At 45.6% G+C, this 19128-nt stretch overlaps 1 non-coding gene across 1 annotated transcript; it reads left to right on the forward strand.

Moving 5' to 3' along the window:
* Positions 1 to 1878: 1878 nt before the first annotated feature.
* On the forward strand, positions 1879 to 1982 carry LOC118596609. Its single transcript, XR_004946718.1, has one exon. It is a non-coding gene; the product is annotated as a U6 spliceosomal RNA (small nuclear RNA).
* Positions 1983 to 19128: the final 17146 nt, after the last annotated feature.

Genomic DNA, 19128 nt, shown 5'->3' on the forward strand with positions numbered 1-19128 from the left:
CTCCTCAGTCATTACTCAAGATGCAAAAGCCAGCTTGTGCCGGTAGTGGGGCAGGTCCTGCTGTGAACTTGTGGGTGGAGGGGGGAATGAAGAGCAAGACAGACTAAGAAATTCTCAGTGCCAAATATGTGATTAGATCAGGATCAAAGTTTGGATGCCCTAGGTAGGGTGACCAGCTACCCCAGGCTTCCCAGGACTTCAGGAGTCACTTTCATCCTTAGCACCACTAACCTGTTATGCCCTGAGTTCAGAAGTGGCAAGGTCTTGGAGCAGGGAAATTGTAAAAGCCATGGAGCCCCAAGTGGAGGAGGTGGAGGAGTTAGGCTGTGTATCTCCGGGATGTCCTAGCTGCTGAAGGCCATGGCATTCAGGAAGCAGAGTGTGAACAAAACTTCTCAGAAGCTGTACCCTCCACCAAACCTTTGCCAGGCTGATTAACTGATTAGAATGTAAATGAGGAGAGGTTGGTATGTTGCAGGTCCAGAGCCTAATTACAATTTATCTTGGGTTATCTTTAGCTGTTCTCATGCAAGCCATTCCTTGCCCATCTCTATGTCTGATCTAACATAAAATCTTTTAGAATACTTACCAGAACCCCAGTTTACACCAGCTAAAAAGACAAAGATCCATCATATAACATCTAAGGCCTAGAGCACAAGAGTTCCTTGCTTTGGTTCAACATATCTACTTAGTGTTTCCACCAATGTATTTGAAAAGTGCCTTAAAAATTTTATTACTTTCTTTGTTCTGTTACTATAACAAACTGTTAACACATTTAAACATGGAATTTGGAGCGGCATAAATGTGTTCACTGGCCATGATCACGCAGATTTGGAATAGACCATCTCTTATACCCTCAGAGGCAAGAGCTGTGTTTTACACCAGCTGAGATGAGGAGGAGTTGTTAAAAGAGCATGACCAGTCAGCCCCGGCCCCCTGTTGTATGCCTTCGTGTGCCAGGTATGGTGGTGCAGACATGTAATCCTAGCACTTTGGAGGTGGAAACAAAGAAGACCGAAAAGATCAAGATCAGCATTGGCAGAAGACTGAGTTCAAAGCCGGTCTGGGCTACATGAGACCCTGTCTCAAAATTCAACAATCACTTTTACGTTCTAATTCTCATAGCATCAAGTCAAGGCAGAGCACCAAGAAATCTGCACAGTAAGGCCAAGTGTGACCAGAGAACAGAACTGGGGACCTACGGGATCTAGGGTTAACTCCCCAAAGAGGGTGCTGTTAACTTCCAGAACCATAAAACCTCAAAGAAATGTAAGTCAGAAATGCAGACCTCTGTTTGGGTAAACTAATGAAACATCAACATAAGCAGCTGTGTTCATCAGAATTATTGAGGGCACCAGCAGCAGCTACTATTCTTCATGGCTAAAATAAGGACAGTCACAGTATCCCAGAGGCCAGCTAAGGAGTGAATGGGAGCTGCCCTGGGCCAACAGCTTTGTGTTCCACCACCTTTCACACAGCTGAAAGACCAGAGAGCCACATTTGGAGCTTCATCCACATTGCAGTGTGTAGAGTTGAGGTCATTGGTGATGGGGCTATCTCCAGCCAGCCCTGAAGAAGGCAAATGCTGCCAGTGCAACATCTCATACAGGCCACATACAGCACAAGCCAAGCCCTGGGCTGTATGTAAGTCAAGCACAGTGCTGTCCCAGAGTGCTTGCTGTCCATGGCTCAGGGGTCCCAGGTCACCTTCCAAGGAAAAATGTTCATCAACCAATGGCTTGTGACAAAGTTAGGAGCTGGGCTGTCCTGTGTCACTTCCTTGTGCCTTCACTTGGCAAAAGCCTTCTGTGCAGACAGGACAGCTGGACACTCAATCTTGACTCTGAAACCCAAGGAATTGTAAAAAGACATATGTCAATACTCCCCTCGGCAATACACATACTAAAATTGGAATACAGAGGAAATTAGCATGGTCTTTGCACAAGGATGACATGCAAATTTGTCAAGTGTTCTGTATTTTCAGAGATGTTTATATTTGTAGTATATGATGATTAATGCAGACTCACAACTAGCCAAGATGCAGACAATAAGACACTGGAAAAGTGTTCATCCCTAAATGGAACATATATACTGAACCCCATCTTCCCAAGGCTCAGAGATCATTGCAGAACAGAGAGCAGAAAAAGTAAGAGCCAGAGGCAGTTCATGGCTACAAGGAAGTAGTGTCTTCTAGACACAGCAAGACATCGACACATCTGAATTCACAGTGGTTGTGACAGTAGGTACAAGACATGAGCAAGCCCAAGCCAGAACAAATCTCAGTATTGAGAGGGAGTTGGTCATGCCATCCTCCTGAGGAACTAGCACTGGTGATCCCTAATGTATAAGTTACACCCTGAAGCTATTGGCAATTGTTAGCTGCTGAGAGAAGGAGAGATAATTTTCTCTGAGAGTTTTCTAACCCTGGTAGGTTGACCACACTCCAGGGATAGGACACATATCCAAGAATATTTGGTCTTGATGGATGTTTTCCAAAAAGACACAAATTTGAGTGGAGAGAATAGTTGGGGTAGGGTAGTTGAATATTAACTAAACACATTGTATGAAATTCTCAAAGAACTAAAAAAGAAAGGAAGGAAGGGAGGGAGGGAGGAAGGGAGGGAGAAAGAAAAGAAAAAAAAGAGAAAAGAAAAGAAGAGAAGAGAAAAGAAAAGAAAAGAAAAGAAAAGAAAAAAGAAAAGAAAAAAGAAAAGAAAAGAAAAACAACAAACATATCCCACAGGATCTCATACCAAGTTCAGGCCACACATGCCCACCCCCATGCCCATATGAAACATCAAGGATGCTTCTGCTCTTTCCTGTCCGACCTCAAATGGCTAAATTAATAGAGGATAATCGACCACCCAAAGAGTCCACCCTAAGCCCCTGGGTGGGTGCAGCATATCCTGGAAAGACCATCCCTTAGAGATACTAGTCCAGAAGGTCCCCAATACAGGTGCCAGACACCAGCAAACAGATGGTATGCAAGGAAAATCCCCAAACTACATTTCCTTAAAAATGCTTTTCTCCTGAGTGAATGCAAAAGATTCTACTTATAACTAAACTTCATACACAGAACCAATGTTAAATGTATCAAACGTCAAAGGTGTTTATCTAGAATTTAAATAATTTTACTTATTATTCCGGGAGCTAAGCTCCTTTTTCCTTGGAGTTATTTACCATATAGGAGAAGGCTTCCATCAGAACATTTTATTTGATTACATTTGGATGGTGTACATATTTACACAGTATCAGTGAGGCAGAAATGCCCTTTTTAGAATCATGCTTTTGGCCTCAACGGGCCCGTCAGCTGCACACTGCATCAACCAAGTCCTGCAGGTCCATGGTTAAGCCTATGTCTGGCTCTGAGCTTGAGGTTGACATTTGGACTATGGTCATCGGCCTCTGAGTATGCAGATACCCTGGAAGCTTTGTGGACACAGGGAGATGAAATCTAAAATCTTAAAGTTCTGTCACTCCAAAGGTACTCATTTTAAAGGCTTGGGGGGAAGAGGGAAATCAACCACTTGTAATCCATGACCAAAAGGCAGCAAACAGCAACTCGCTCTAGACTCATTCCTAGTTCTCAGTTCCCATGAATGATTGTTTACTTGGGTTCACAGAAAGGAAACAGGTAGGACTTGGGGCCACATGGCCCAAGTTAAACAGATTCTCCTTCCTTCCTAAACAAGGATCCCAGCTGCCGACCCTTGCTTTACTCATCTGTTCGTAGAAATCTGGTATCCAGCACAGTGTGTTGTTGAAAGGACCAAAGCCATTATATGATGTAAACGCTTAGAGAGGAGCATGGAGTGCCAGTGTCCTGACTCAGAGTGATCCCTAGACTAATACTGGTCTGCCAGTTCTCCAAGACTGGCTGGTGACCCAGCAGATGTGTCAGAGTCTAACAAGAGGCTGAGACTGTCTTGGCTTCTGATGCAGTGTTGGTGGTAGGAGCAGCTGTAGCACATACTTGTCTGCAAATGCCCATTCAGGCTGGGCAGTGAAGGCTCAGGAAAGCCATTGTCCTTCGGGCTGGCTCTGCCCAGACATGCCAGGCTGTTAAGAGCCACTTCTTCAGTTGTCTGTGCTCTCAAAAGGTAAGGGAAGGTCAGCATGGCCCTAGAAGAATCAGAAGAAGTAACACACTAGAGAAGCAAGGCTGGCCATTTGCCACCTAGAAGGAACAGCCCTGGACTCAGAGGCATGTCCATGGCGCAGACCAGATGTAGCAGCAAACCTTGGGAGAGGTTATCTGCCTAGCCTCTCTATGACAAGGACCCTCATAAAACTGACCATACTGTGTGCCTGTATGTGTGTTCTCAGTCAGTCCCTTTCAGTTTGGCTGTCAGGAGGCTCAGGAATACATAGGTTCTATAACTGAGTCGATTTAGACCCCAGTTGTCAAACTTTGAATGTAACATGTCCACAGCGTGCTCATATAGTGGAACAACTGGTCCCCAGATGATAATGCTGTTTTGGAAGGTTGCGGAACCTTGAAGAGGTAGAGGCCTGTCTGGAGAAAGTGGGTCACAGGAGGGCAGGCCTTGTCCTAGTTCTGGCTCCAGTCTCTGTCTCTCTGTCTCTGTCTCTCTGTCTCTCTGTCTCTCTGTCTCTCTGTCTCTCTGTCTCTCTCTGTGTGTGTGTGTGTGTGTGTGTGTGTGTGTGTGTGTGTGTGTGTGTGTCTTGGTCTCCCAAGATGAGGAAGCCACCGCAGGCACAAGCCACTTCAGCCACCATGCTTTCCCCACCACTATGGGTACCCTCAAACCATGAGTCCAAACAAATCCTTTCTAAGTTGTTCCTTTCCAGGCATTCTGTCACAGCAATGAGAAAGTACATTAATATACCTGTCATAACTACTGTCACCATCAGGACCTCCTACATGTGGGCCAAGTTGTCAGACACTCCAACCCCGAGCTTGTACATCTTTATATCTTGCCTGTATCACAACCCTCTTCAACCCACAGAACACAGTCAAGGTAAGCTCAACTGAGCTACTAGACTCTTACTCTGTGGGGTGAAGAGGCCATGGACACTGCACAATATTCCACAGTACAGAGCAGAGAAGTGTACATCCCCAGCATCAGCAGCACTGTACTATCCAGTGAGTTGGCAATATGTGTATGTAAGGTATATGTATATGTAAGGGCATATATGTGTGGGAGTGTGGAGTGAATTTGCATGTGCTTGCATATAGGAATGCATGTATGGGTGAATCCATGTGTGTGCACATCTGAGTGTGTATGTGATCTGATAGAATACTGACAGGACCCTGGAACACTCACCTGTGTCCTGCTCCTGTCCTCCACCAACACATGGGTAAAGAGCACAAACTGGCCAGGGGGAGAAATATGCAAAGAAAGCACACTGCTTTCCTTGTGAAATCTGGAGAAGAGCAGGATCTGGAGACAGGGTCTGTGCGGCCTTTCAGCCAGAGTTTAGTAGTAAGGGGAAAGGGTCACAGAGTGGACAGAAGTAGCCACAGAAATCTGTGGTTGAAGCACGGCAGGAAACAGGCCCTTGAAAGGGCTCCAGAGCTGCCCAGCATTCATCCCCAGACTTCCACATCCACACAGGTGTAGACGAATTTCTAAACAGTCATATTAAATAAGGAACACAAAGCCAAATATAGGGGGTGAAAGCCATAGAGACCAGGGAAATAGTGAGAGCCACCAGCTAACCTTAGCTCACACGCCACCATAGTTTCCCAAGAGAGAGAGAGCTACTTCCTGTCTACCCAGGCTTTTATTGCCTTGCTGTTCTGCCCTCTCATTGGCTCTTAGCCCAGCTACCTCACTTCCTTGTCACTTCCTGTCTGTACAGACCTCCATGTCTCTATGGTTGGTACTGGGATTAAAGGCGTGTGTCACCATGCTTGGTTGTTCCCTAGTGTGTCCTTAAACACACAGACAGAGACTCTGCTAGCCATTTGATTGGATTAAGGACATGTGCTACCACTGCCTGACTTTTGTTTATGGTTGGCTATGTCCTCTGATCTCCAGGCAAACTTGATTTATTAACATACAAATAAAATATCACCACACACAGGGTCAGGACCTTGTGTTGAGCTGAGGATCAGACCTGCTGAGACACTAAGACATGCTTTCTAGGACTCAGGACTCCAAGCTGGAGAGCCACAATTCCTATGTGCCTGGGTTCAGCCACTCAGGGGAAGCTCTGGACTTTGTTCCTGGCTCCCCCTTTTCACAGTGGCAAAGGGTTAGCCCCATCATCCATCCCTCACTATCAATTCCTGGAACCTAAGTTTCGTCCCTATGAGGAAGACGGTGGAACATGTCTAAGCCACACTGTGGCGGTGAAGATGGGCTGTGTCAAAGACTCCTGAGGTTGGTGACCTAAGTAGGAGTTTACTGTTCATCACTCTGAAGGCAGGAACCCAGGCACTTTCAGACTTGATATGTGGGGGGGGGGGGAGCTACAAACTACCCCCATGTTCATTCACCAAGGACTCCACAGCTCCTTTGTCTCCTGATTTGTTGAAGGGGCTTCACCTGTGCTAAACCAGGGTTCTACCATTGAGCTGTACCCACAGTCCCCTATATTGAGACAAGATCTTACTCTATTGCTCAGGCTGGTCTCAAACTTGAGAACTGAAGCAATCCTTCTGCTTCAGCCTCCTAAGTATCTGTGACTATGTGTGTGCATCACCACGGCTGCTACTCCACCCCTTAATATCACATCAAGGTCCATAGATAGATAGAGATAGATAGACAGATAGATAGATAGACAGACAGACAGACAGACAGCAGACAGGTAGGTAGATAAATACATACATACATACATACATACATACATACATACATACATACATACATATATACATACATGAGAGAGAGAGAGAGAGAGAGAGAATCAGAAAAGGCATCACCATCAAGCCATAGCAACCAGCCTTTATGTCTGATCACCATGAATCCACCTAGGAAAGAGTGTGTAAAAGGTGAGTCAACTGACCTAGAGACAGTGGCTATTTATGGATCTGCTAATGAAGAGGTGGCATTTCCTGGCCAAGGATCCAGGTGTGTCAGGCAAAGTAGGGAAGGACTCTGCATTGGCTCCCTGTGGAGGGTTAGCATTTGTACCTTGGTCTCAGATGTCCTTTCCTGGGGTGTCATTGTCCAATGGTGTTGGTGGGGAAAGGGTGGCCCTTCCACTGGTGTTGATCTTATCTTCTTCCACCCAGGTCTCCTCAGAACTCGACAGAGCCTCTGCCTATGGCGTTTAAAGTGGGTGTTACCATCTGCGTAGCCTCCCCATCAGGCACAGATAGAGTTTGGTACCCTCAGGAGTCCCTGGACTCTCTGCCCAGCCTGAGCCCCTCTTTGCCTCACCTGGGCACCCCTGGCTGGGCTGTACCCCACATCAATGTCCAGGGAATATTTACCTTGCCTGTGCATGGCCAGCCAGTAGGCACCCTGCACCAGGACCTAAGGAACCCTCACTCCTCTGCAGCCCCTCCATCTTTATTCTCCTCCCAATTGAACATCCACCCCTTGCAGGAGTGAAAGGGTCAGAGGAGAGAACAAAACAGGGATCCTCCTGTCTGGCGGAGCAGGTGCTGGGAAGGACTTGGTATTCCTTCTGGAGGAACACAGACATGCAACAGACTCTCCAAAGAAACACGGTTAACATTAACCATGTAGTCCCTAGACTGGTATGAGGAGTCAGTGAACTGCTCTTGTGGAGGTAGAGTTCTGACAGTAGAAGAAAGACAGGAGTAGCTGTGCATTGCCCTCATTTGTGAAGCTGGTCTGCACAGAGATGAGACGTAGCAATTCTGCAATCACTGTGTGTGTTCCAGAAATGAGAGGCAAACAAACATATTATAGGTAATCAGAACAAGTGACATAATTTGTGGGGACTGATGCAAAAGGTGCATTTGAGGCCCTTGCCTAGAACACAACAAGAGTTCAGGAACTCAGGGGAGGTCACACCCTGTTTCTTCAGTGCTTTGGCAATATAGTTAGACCCTGGCTCAAAACAGCCAGAGGCTGTGGATGTAACTTAGGGGTCGAGTAGTTGCTCAGCACATGCAAGGTCCTAGACAGCACGCACACACACACAAACACACACACACACACACACACACACACACACACACACACACACACACACAGCATTAAACATGTCCTCTCCTCTGTGCTAAGGCCTATTGTAGCCATAAGTTGTCATGTGGACAGCAAGTATTGCCCTGGAAAGACCTGGCTGTGAATGGGGAAAATGATCAGGATGGAGAGAAGGCTTCAGGATAAACTGTGGAATTGGACATAAATGGCACAGAGACACACAGCCAGCTGGCATGTGGTATGGAACACAGCATAGATGTTGGCATGACAGCATGTATCTCATCCTACCTCCTAAAAAAACCTGACACTAGGATAACCATTGCCCGTGGGAACTCCCATATCCCAAGTGTTTATTACACCTTTTTCCAGACAGGGGCATTGTGATGACCCTAAAGTACCTGTTCCCCACAAGTAAGGCTGTGCTCCAAAGTGATATGCCCAAAGGACAAAGTCACCCTGAAACACATGAAAGGCCAGACCCAAGAGTGACGGGAACCAGGGATGGCCATTCATCAAACAGCACAATAATGTTTGAGCCATAGTCATCAAAGGACATTAAGATTAGTGTCCAGAAACAAGATAAGCAGTGGCCTGTTGCTCAGTCACCAAGTCTCACCCCAAGAAAAAGAACAAGTGGTGGCTGCACCATGGAGAGGCCTGGGCACCACTTCACAAGCACCAGCTCAGCAATACACGGTAGACAAGATGACAGCACAGCCTCCAGGTGCTCAATGACAACCACCAATCCTGGAGCATGTCCTCTGCCAAGGTTACTGAAGAGAGGAGATGCTGAGGTGCAGTGAGAGGTCCTGGACTGGGCACTGATTTCTGCACAATTGACTGTACCGCACTGGCATCAGTGTTGTAACTATGAACCCTGTGGTTATGTAAGATGTTGGCTTTGGGGAGGTGATACTGGGTGTGCTGGAATTCTCTGTACTATATTGAAAAATTTGGTAAACCATTTAAAAATGATTAGTTAAAAAGTAAAAGAGTGGAAAATAGAAGATCCCATTTTCCTTAGAGCAGATCTGGCCAAGACACCCAATGTGAGAGCTGTGTTCCAACATCACTTGAGATTGTTTCCCCCGTGGTGTGGCTTTATCATGACTACTTGATAGCCAACAGACTGTGGAAATGCTGTCTCAAAATTCAAGTCCCCCAAGACCTTAGAAGGACACATGGCTTAGAAATGAGGTCTTTGCAGATGTGCTAGTTAAGATATGTTAGTTTGAGATGGAACCTAAATCTAAGAACTGACATGTCCTCATAAGAGAGCTTAAGAGAGCACGTGGGATGCAGCAGGTATTGAGTGGTGTGCCCATAAGCTGAGGAACGCCACCTCTTTCCAGCAACCTAAAAAGCCAGAGAAAGGTGGTAAAGAGTCAATTCCCAGAGAAGTGGGAGCTTGAAGACACTATGATCTCAGGCTTGCAGCTTCCAAAGTGGAAAAGCCTCACTCCTGCTTCTTTGAGCCATGTGGCCTCTCCCTGTTGTCATATGTGTGGGTCTCCCACAGTCCTCTGCTCTTGCAATTACTCTCTGCTGTTACTGACAGAGCCACATCCACTCAACATTCCAGGAACAACAGGGCAGGGTTTGACTCCTACAGAATACCCTGGCTGTGTCCTCACATCCACCAGCTGCACCCATAGAAAGCTAGGAGGCTATAATCTGCATTCCTTCTGAATTTCCACCCTTCCCTGGGTCCTGGTAGGCACTCCAGCACTTGCCCTATGTCTCTGCTGGTTCAGGAGATGTCTGATGTTGATTTGCTCATGGTGACCTAATTTGTGCACACTTTTTTTATTCTTCTCTCATACAATACATTCCACATGCAGTTTCCCCTCCCTCCACTCCTCCCAGTTCCCACACACACAGTTCCCCTCTTCCCCCAGATCCACTCCTCCTGTGTTTCCCTTCAGAAAAGAGTGGGCATCCCAGGGATATCAACTGAACACACCATAACAAGCTACAATAAGACTAAACACAAACCCTTGTATCCGGGCTGGGCAAGGCAACCCAGTAGGAGGAAAAAGGTCCCAAGGGCAGATGTAAGAGTCACAGACACCCCCACTCCCAGTGTTAGGAGTCCAAAAAAAAAAACCCCACCAAGCTAACAACTATAAAATATATGCAGAGGACCCATGCAGCCTTGGTGATTGCTGCTTCAGTCTCTGTGAGGCCCTATGAGCCATGCTTAGTTGATTCTGTGGGCCATGTTCTCCTGGTGTCCTGAAGAATGCAAATAGATCCATATTTATCACGCTGCACAAAACTCAAGTCCAAATGGATCAAAGACCTCAACATAAAACCATATACACTGAACCTGACAGAGGAGGAAGTGAAGAAGTCATGCGCATTTCAACATTACTTTTCTTAATATAAAAATGTCAGGGCAAGTTTGTGTTCACAGAAAAGCTGAACAGAAGGCAAAGGCTTCCCACACTCTCCCCCTATAGCCTGAACGTTTTCCATTACTGCTACATACAACAGCACATTTGTCCAGCTCATTCTGTTCTGGATTGGGCCTTGGATGTGTTTTTCTACAAAAATTCATCTTTTTTGTTTTTTCTTCATATTATCTTCCAGGAATTTTGTCATTCTTCATTATAGCTTTGGGTCTCATGCACATAAAGTTAATTTATGTTTTTATATGTGGCTATCTGTTGCTTCTTGCCCTTTATTGAAAGGCTCATCTTCCTTTCAGTGCCGTGCCTTTCCCCTAAGTGAAAGGCAAGTTGACTGCACTCCCATGGGTCAAGTTTTGAACTCCCCTCTCTGCTCTGCTGACCCATCTGCCTGCTCCATCACTGATGCCAAAGCCTCTTGCTTACTGCGGCTGCTTAACATGTCACTGTGATGCTTCATCTTGTTAACTTAATTGAGAAACACCTAGGGCATTAGTGACACACAGCTGGGTGTGTCTGGGAACGTGTGGAAAGAAGCACATTTCCAGACACAATTAGACCAGGACCGATCTGACCTGATCAGCAGCCTAACTCTTCAATAGATTGACAATATGATGGCACCACTGGGTGGTAGTAAAAGGTAAGTAGGCCTACATGGAGGAAGTGGATCACTGAGAGTGTGTCCTCAGACCTGTATCTTGCTACAGTTCCTTCCAGTCCTTTCTCTGCTTCCTAACTATCAAGATGTAAACTGCTCCCCCACTACCATGATTGATTGAAACTGTACAAAATGAACAAGTCCTCCTTTTAAAGATATTCTCAGGTACTTGGGCAAAGTAACAAATGCAGTATCAAAATCAGTCTTGTTGGCCCATCATTTCTTGTTCTAATCTATCTTTGTGTGGGCTGTTCTAGGTCTTTTTTTCACATACAACTTTGAAGTCAGCCTGTAGACAGCTTTGTGGTACCTTGCTGAGATTTGTTTGGGTGACTGATTTTAAAATGGTGGAATGCCTTGCCTCAGTGTTTTGTTATTCTTCTTATAGGGAGCCCTTCCCACAAGGCAGTCTTGTACCCCAATTCTTAGGCAGAGCCCATGTTTTCTTTTTCACACTTAGAGCTTTGTCCCTTTGGAGTCTTTTGGGATTGAGCAAGGGTATCGAGCTGCAGCAAAGCTGAGAAAGAAGTAATGATTCAGTGGTATCTCTTTCTAAGGGCCTATAGAATTGCCCGAAGAAAACTACTATTCAAAAATTCATCTTCACTATATTTCAAATCATTACAGACTACCAGGGTAATCTGGACATGGGTAGGTAACACTGCTGGGGGCGCTGGCTCAGGCACCTTTGTTCTGACACCACACAGAGAACTGATAGCCCTCTTGGAACAGAAACCATGAGGCGATGGCTAATGCATATAACCCACAAGTGTGCACAGGGAACAGTAGCCAAACACTTGTACATTCTGAACAAACCCAAGCTGCTCTTGGTGTGTGTGATTCATGATAGAATCCTGGAAAAGTCAGAGAGTGGTGGAATCATTTGAAATCAAGTGTCTTTGTAAATGAGCTAAGACCCAGCTCAGGTTTCTCCATTCTTGACAAGATCTTGGGAAGGTGGCATGAGATCAATCCCATATGTGTGTCTTTGGGGCAGTCCAATGTCCAATACTAGCAGACAAATCCACTCATCAGACAACATCTGAAAGTCCTCAATAGTCTCTAGTTTCCTCAGCAGTTCTGTAGTGGGGCCTGGTCTGGGGTGGAGCCACATGCCAGTAGTCTTCACTAACAGGAAGTTGACTCACAGTTGCCTCGACCTGGAGCTGAAGAAGCTCATGGGTACACAGGCTATCTTGTGTCTGAACTGCTATCAACTTTCTTTTCGTTATGAAGAGCCAGGTCATCCACTGTGTTCATGGCAGCCTGCCTAGTAAAACCAATGTGGGCTTTTGTAACTGAGATAGAAATGCAGAGGAAGTCAAAGGGTAGGTAGGATGTCTCCAGCTTGTCAGCATCTTCACCATGATGACAAGAACTGGGATGAACAAGAAATGTGAAGTGATTCACCAAGGAATCAAGAATGGAAACCGATTTTTCTTTTGTGACTAGGACAACCTACACAATACATCTCACCTGAAATAAACGTGTGTTGCTTACCCAAGCAATCCCCCAATGCTCTGTGGGCACTAACTGGGTATCTCACCTTTCAATGACATCTTACATCAATGACCTGGTTGAGTGTATAACCTACAGAATGAGGGCTCAGCTTCATAAGGCTGCCTGCTTCACATTGCAGTCACAGGTAGACTCTAATCCCCGGAGTTCTCACATTTCTATCCACCTTGGCTGCAGCTTGCCTTCCCCACTTTGGATACAATAACTTCCTAGGATGGCTCAAAGAACTTAAGGGGATCTTTACCTATGTTTCCTGGGGTATTATAAGGACATCATGAAGAATACACTTGAGCAGACAGTTGCAGAGGTCCATGGGCTGTGTCAAGCCTGCAGCACTAGGGCAACTGAACATCTCCATAGATAGGGATAGTGGTCCTTCTCCACTGGTTTTATTGCTGTTACTTGAATGATGTGTGCCTGCTCAAGTGTAAGCCAGATAATGATCATGTGTCTTAGTTACTTTTATTGTTGTTGTGATTTTTAAAAAATACCCTGAGAAAGGCAACTTAAAGGAGAAATAATTGACTTTGGCTGACAGTTCAAGGATCCAGTCCACCACTGTGGAGAAGTCCTGGTAACAGGAGCTTATGGCAGCATTAGCAGTCAGGAAGCAGAGGGAGATGAATACCCATGCTCAGCTTACTCCTTTCTTTTTATACAGTCCAGACCCCAGGGCCAAGGAATGTGCCATCCTTATTTAGGGTAGATCTTTCTGGCTCAACTAACCTATTCAAGACAACTCCCTTAAAGGCATGCTCCAAATAGCTAGAGAAAAATCTCTTTTCTTACTCAGTTTCTTCACCTGTACAGTATGACTTCTTGATCCTAACTTGGGGTCACTGCATGAACTGACTGAACTGCTGTAGGAACTGGTTTTAGCAGAAGGCTGTCACATATGGTTATCTTTCCTCACCCACTTGACACTGTCCTGATAGGTTCCACCAGTGTGCCTTGTAATGAGGTGTTTGCTCCAATATGCCTGAGCAGTTAGGTGCCTGTATCTACACCTATGTCTGAGGAACCCATAATCTTCTTTGTTTGTGACAAGTTTTCCTGGCTTGGAAGGGCTCTGTTCCCTAGCACTAGGTCTTGAGGTAGAAGACCCAGAGCTGTCATTAGTGCACTTGTCAAGGGGGCAATTACAGCGGCAGCAAGGGACAATCTGGTGCTTAGGGAAGGCATCGGCTTAGAGCATGAAAGTCTGATGAGGAAACAGATGCAGGCTCATGTCTGCCACAGAGAGCCACTTCCATGAGCTTGTTGGCTGTCAAAAGTTGTTTAGCACCCCATGAGCTCCAGAGAATGTAATCTATTATTTGCTCAAAATCAGATTTCTTGAGGTAACTATAAACCGCAGCCTTGAATCACACTGACAGCTCTGTGGGAGTCTGGCCTGGCTGTGTGTACAATAATGACAGGGCTGTGTTTTACAGCTGACACTGGCAACCCCATTGATTTTCCTTCAGTTGAATTGGACCATCAATGAGGGTAATGACCCTAGTGAACCAGCAATGTCCACACTATGTTCAGTTTGCATCAGTGGAATCAAGAAGTCCAAATGTGCATGTTTAGAAGCCTGCCTCTGCTGCTCACCACCTTCACCCTCCCTCTCCGACCCCTGGTTAAGAGGACAGAGGTTTCTGCCATATAGCACTGGCCCTGAGCAGGCCAGATCCTTAAATAGAAGACTGTAATTAAAATGACCAAATGCACCTGCCAGCCTGGAGTCGCGAATTCAAGCCCTGGGTGAACAATAAGCAGGGGATTCATGCCTTCCTCACCCAGATAGTCGACATTTAGTCCCAGTCCAGAGTCAAATCAGGCTGTGTGCACTATGCAGAAGCTTGATCCTACCTTATCATCTTTTCTTTTGTGTCTTTCCTCCCCTTCCCAAGACTGCAGGGACACTCATTACGGGAAATCCATTCCTACTCCCTTTGTGTTCGGATCATACCCCAGGACTTCACAAAGGAACAAAATGTCTTGGGTTTTTACTTCCCAGTCATCCTGCATTATCACCTGTGCCATTGTCAGAGTTCACACTGAACACAAACAGAAAGGTTCAGATGTTTTTTCTGAACGTGTTTTCTGGAATGTTCTAAGGGAGCTCAAATAATGGTATTGATAAGGCATTTAAAAGTTAATATATCATCTGCTAATGTGGTCCCTTACAGAGGAACACACACGTGTGTGAGTGAGTGAGTGTGTGTGTGTGTGTGTGTGTGTGTGTGTGTGTGTGTGTGTTCATGACATGGTTATGGTTGCTAGGAATTTACCTCAGATCCTCTGCAAGAACAGTACATGATCTTATATATCCATAGTATGTCATATCTTCTCTTATCTGTGAGAATGTAATAAATAAACCATGTGATTCATTTTTAGTATGAAGTACACTTAGAGCTCATCAGAGAACCACAGATAAGCAGGAAGCCTTAGCTACCTTCTGTAGCTGGCAGTTGGTATCTGCTTGTCTGGATGCTCTCAGTTCATCTTAGGGTTCAAAAGTCATGCATTGTTATCACATGACTGAAGCCACATATCGGAAAAGGAGGAAATCCTGAGGCCTGGAAAATACATTAGATAAGGCTTTGTGCCCTGAACCATCAGAATGAGGAACTTGGGGATGGGGCAATACTAGACCAGATGATCATACCTCCATGAAGAACTCAGACAATGAGGACTTATGGAGAAATAAAAATGTGATAAGGAATATCAAAAACACTGTTTTGCACCAAATCAGTATGCCAGCCATTTTGGCCTTTTGTCTGGGCTGACCTCTGGCTTCTGCATAACCAAAAATAAATGTCCCAATTTCACTACTTTGACTCTCCAGTGCTCTTCTTAAAATATGTATTTTTAATTCTCTCTCTCTCCTCTCTCCATCTCCCTCCCCCCCCTCTCTCTCTCGGGGGGGGGGGGGGGGGTGGGGATGTGTGTGTGTTTAGGTGTCCAGAATCCAGAGGTATCAGATCTCCCTGGAGCTAGCCTTGGGTGCTGGGAACCTATGCAAGATCAGTACATACTCTTAGCTGCTAAGTCATCTCCAGCCTCTCCAGTATTCTTACATTATCATTTCTCACAAGAACAGATACAAGGAACTCCCAGGCCCAGAGAAATTCTTTACAACTGTGACACGTAGTTAGCCATCCTTGCTCTCTGCTGGCTGGAGTGTCACCAGTATTCATAAAGCTGAAGTCAGTATTGGAAATGTGGATTATCTCTAGTGCCTCAGCAGTCACTAGCCTTCAATTATACCCAGCTGCCCAAGGTACCAGAGCATGGATGGACTATGGGGGCAGGAGACCAGTAATGGTTGGACACAGGTTTCTGGGGATCTACTCTGTAAAGAATGTTGAGGGACAAACAGTAAATTCAAGAGGCTCTTCTAGAACTGGTGCTTGTCAAAGAGTGCCAGCTTGGAGTACTGTTACATGCTGACCGAGCTCTGAAGCCAGGCTTCAGCCGTCAGCATCACAAGGGGATTGATGCTGGAGTCCCTCCTTATGCAGGGGGTTGTGAAAACTACAGTCCATGCCCCAAGTGCATACTGGGGGTCCACCATAGCAAATCCCTCAGGACATCTGTGCAGCTGTACAGACTCTTTCTTGAGAGCCCCAAATGACAGCAGAGGTGGATAGTGACCAAGGTGCCACTAAGCCCATTTCATCTATAAAAAATAGGCCTGGAACCTTAGGCCTGGAACCTAACAAAAAAAATTAGTCATTTGGGGAATGGTGGGGAATCCTGGAGCTCCTGGGTTCTGAATCCTACTTTTGAGGCCTCCCTGTATCGTGGCATTTGTAGATCCCAAGAGCCTTACCTCACCAGTCTACTGAAGACCACAGGTTCATTCACAGGCTGACTAGAATACAACGAGTAAGATGTGAGCAAGAGATTGCAGGCTTTGTGTATATTAGGGTTACATCGGAGTGATCAGCTGGACTCAGACATCAAGGCAAGGCTGATGAAAACAGAAGAATAAGTGACTCTGAAGAGCAGATTCATCTGACAAGAATATAAGGGACAAGGAGTCTCAGATGGATCTAAGGATTCTGCTCCAGCCCCATTGAGGTTTGTGACCCAGCACCACCCCTGCCCTCTGCCACAGCAGTCCTTGCACCCACAAATCCTGCTCCCACTTGTTCAGACAAAGCCAATTCCCCTGTGAGCCCTCCCAAACCATGTGTTGGCTAGTTTTATGTCAACCTGACACAAGTTGGAATCTTTGGGGAAGAAGTAACTTCAATTGAGAAAATGTCTCCACCAAATTGTTCTGGGAAAGTCTGGTGCATTTTCTTGATGGATAACTAATGTGACAGTGCCACCCCTGGGCTGGTGATCCTGGGTACTATAGGAAAGCAGGCTGAGTAAGACCTGGGGAGTAAGCCAGGAAGTGACTGACATTCTTCTATGGATTCTGCTTCAGTTCCTACCTCCAGTTTCTTGTCTTGAGTTCCTGACCTGACATCCTTCAATGATGTATTGTACTGTGGAAGTGTAAGCAAAATAAAACCTCTCCTCTCCAAGTTGCTTTTGGTCATGGTGTTTATCACAGCAATAGAAAAACTCTAAGACATAATTTGGTACCATTGGATTACTGCTGAGACAGACCTGACTGTGTGTTTTCAGGAGGATCACAATAGCATTTGAACTATGGGCTAGAAGAGCCATTGACTGCTCAAAGCTCAATGGGCAGTTCTGTGTGAGCTCGGATGATAAGTGCAGCTGGAATTTTCTTTGGGCACCAACCAGCTACCAAATAAAGACATGGAGACTTATTACTAATTATGAAAGCTCAGCTTTAGCTTAGGCTTGTCCCACTAGCTCTTTTAACTTTTTAACTGGTTTCTATTCATTTTGCCTCAGGGCATTTTACCTTTCATTCTGTGTATCCTGCTTCCTCTGTGTCTGGCTTGCTGGCCCCTGGTGTCTCCCTGGGATCTCTTTTTCTTTCTTCATTTTGAGCCTAAATTCCTCCTCCTACTTACTCCTCCTTCCTGCAAGTCCCACCTATACCTCCTTCTTTGCTATTGGCCATTCAGCTTTTTATTAGACCAATCAGGTGCCTTAGGCAGACAAGGTAAAACAGTGACACATCTTTACATAATTAAACAAATATTCAGCAATAGATAAGAATGTCACAGTTAAGTAAATATTCAGCAATAGATAAGAATGTCACAGTTAAGTAAATATTCAGCAATAGATAAGAATGTCACAGTTAAATAAATATTCAGCAATAGAAAAGAATGTCAAAAACAATGCAGAGGCCTGACTTGCTAAGCTTTAGATCAAAGCAAAGTCTATCAGGGCCATTTATGTGCCACTTTGAATTCAGAATCACTAAAAATAAAACCTTTGCTTTGGTTGGATAATCCATACTGGTCATTTGGGACTGAGAATTGGCAGTGATTAAGAGGAAACTGGTATATCAAGTTGAGGTAGGACTAAGCTCCTCCCCTCATATTAAGGCTAGGTAAGGCAACCCAGTATAAGGAACAGGTCCCAAAAGCCAGCCAACGCATCAGGGACAGGCCCTGCACCCACTGCTAGGAGTCCCATAAGTAGACCAAGCTACACAACTGTCACACATATGTAGAGAGCCTAGCCATGTGGGTTCCCTAGTCCTACCTCAACTTGACATGCCATGCTTTGTTGACACCCATGGAAAGCCTGCCCCTTTCTTAACAGAAACAGAGGAGTGGATGAGGTGGGGACAGAAGGGAAGTGGGGGGAGGGGAGGGGAGGAGAGGAGGGAGGGAAACTGCAGTCAGGATATAAAATAAATGAATAAATTTAATTAATTTTAAAAAAGAGAAGAAACCAGCATCATTGAAGCAAAACCTTCTGAGAAGTGCTTCCTCAGAGTCAGGACACAGAAGCCATTTTAGAAGTGGCCAAGGTTGTTGTTGGTTTTAATGTGGCTATGCTGTGTTATTCAGTCAGCAGTGAGTGCTGTTACTGTGCCAGAAAGGCCACAAGGCATGACAAAACCCACTATCAGAGCTTTATTAGGAGAAGGGAGGGACAGAAGAGAGCATGACCAGGCCTGTGGAAGACATGTGCATGGAGAGTGTGGGGAGAAGAGAAGGAGAAGGAGTCTGTGTCCCACTTCTTATGAATTCCATTGCACCTGCGTGTATGGGCTTACAGAGCTAAGCCAGGCATGCACATAGATCACATGATCATGCTGTGTGCAAATTATGTGATCACGCAGCACATGGATTACACAGGACGTAAGGCCCCTTGCTTGGCTACTGAACTGCACGACTGGCCAAGAATTCCAACAGTTGTACCTCCTGCTGACAGCCAAACTGGTACTGGTTTTGAAGGCATGAAGGGATTGTGGAGAGTAGCCCAGTCTTGGCACTATGTGGGAGGGCTGAAGTCCCTGAAGACATCCCTGGAGAGGTTATTGGTGAAACCTAGCCCATTCATAGCACAGACCCAGAATTTT

Source organism: Onychomys torridus, chromosome 15, assembly GCF_903995425.1.
Source record: "Onychomys torridus chromosome 15, mOncTor1.1, whole genome shotgun sequence".
NCBI lineage: Eukaryota > Metazoa > Chordata > Mammalia > Rodentia > Cricetidae > Onychomys > Onychomys torridus.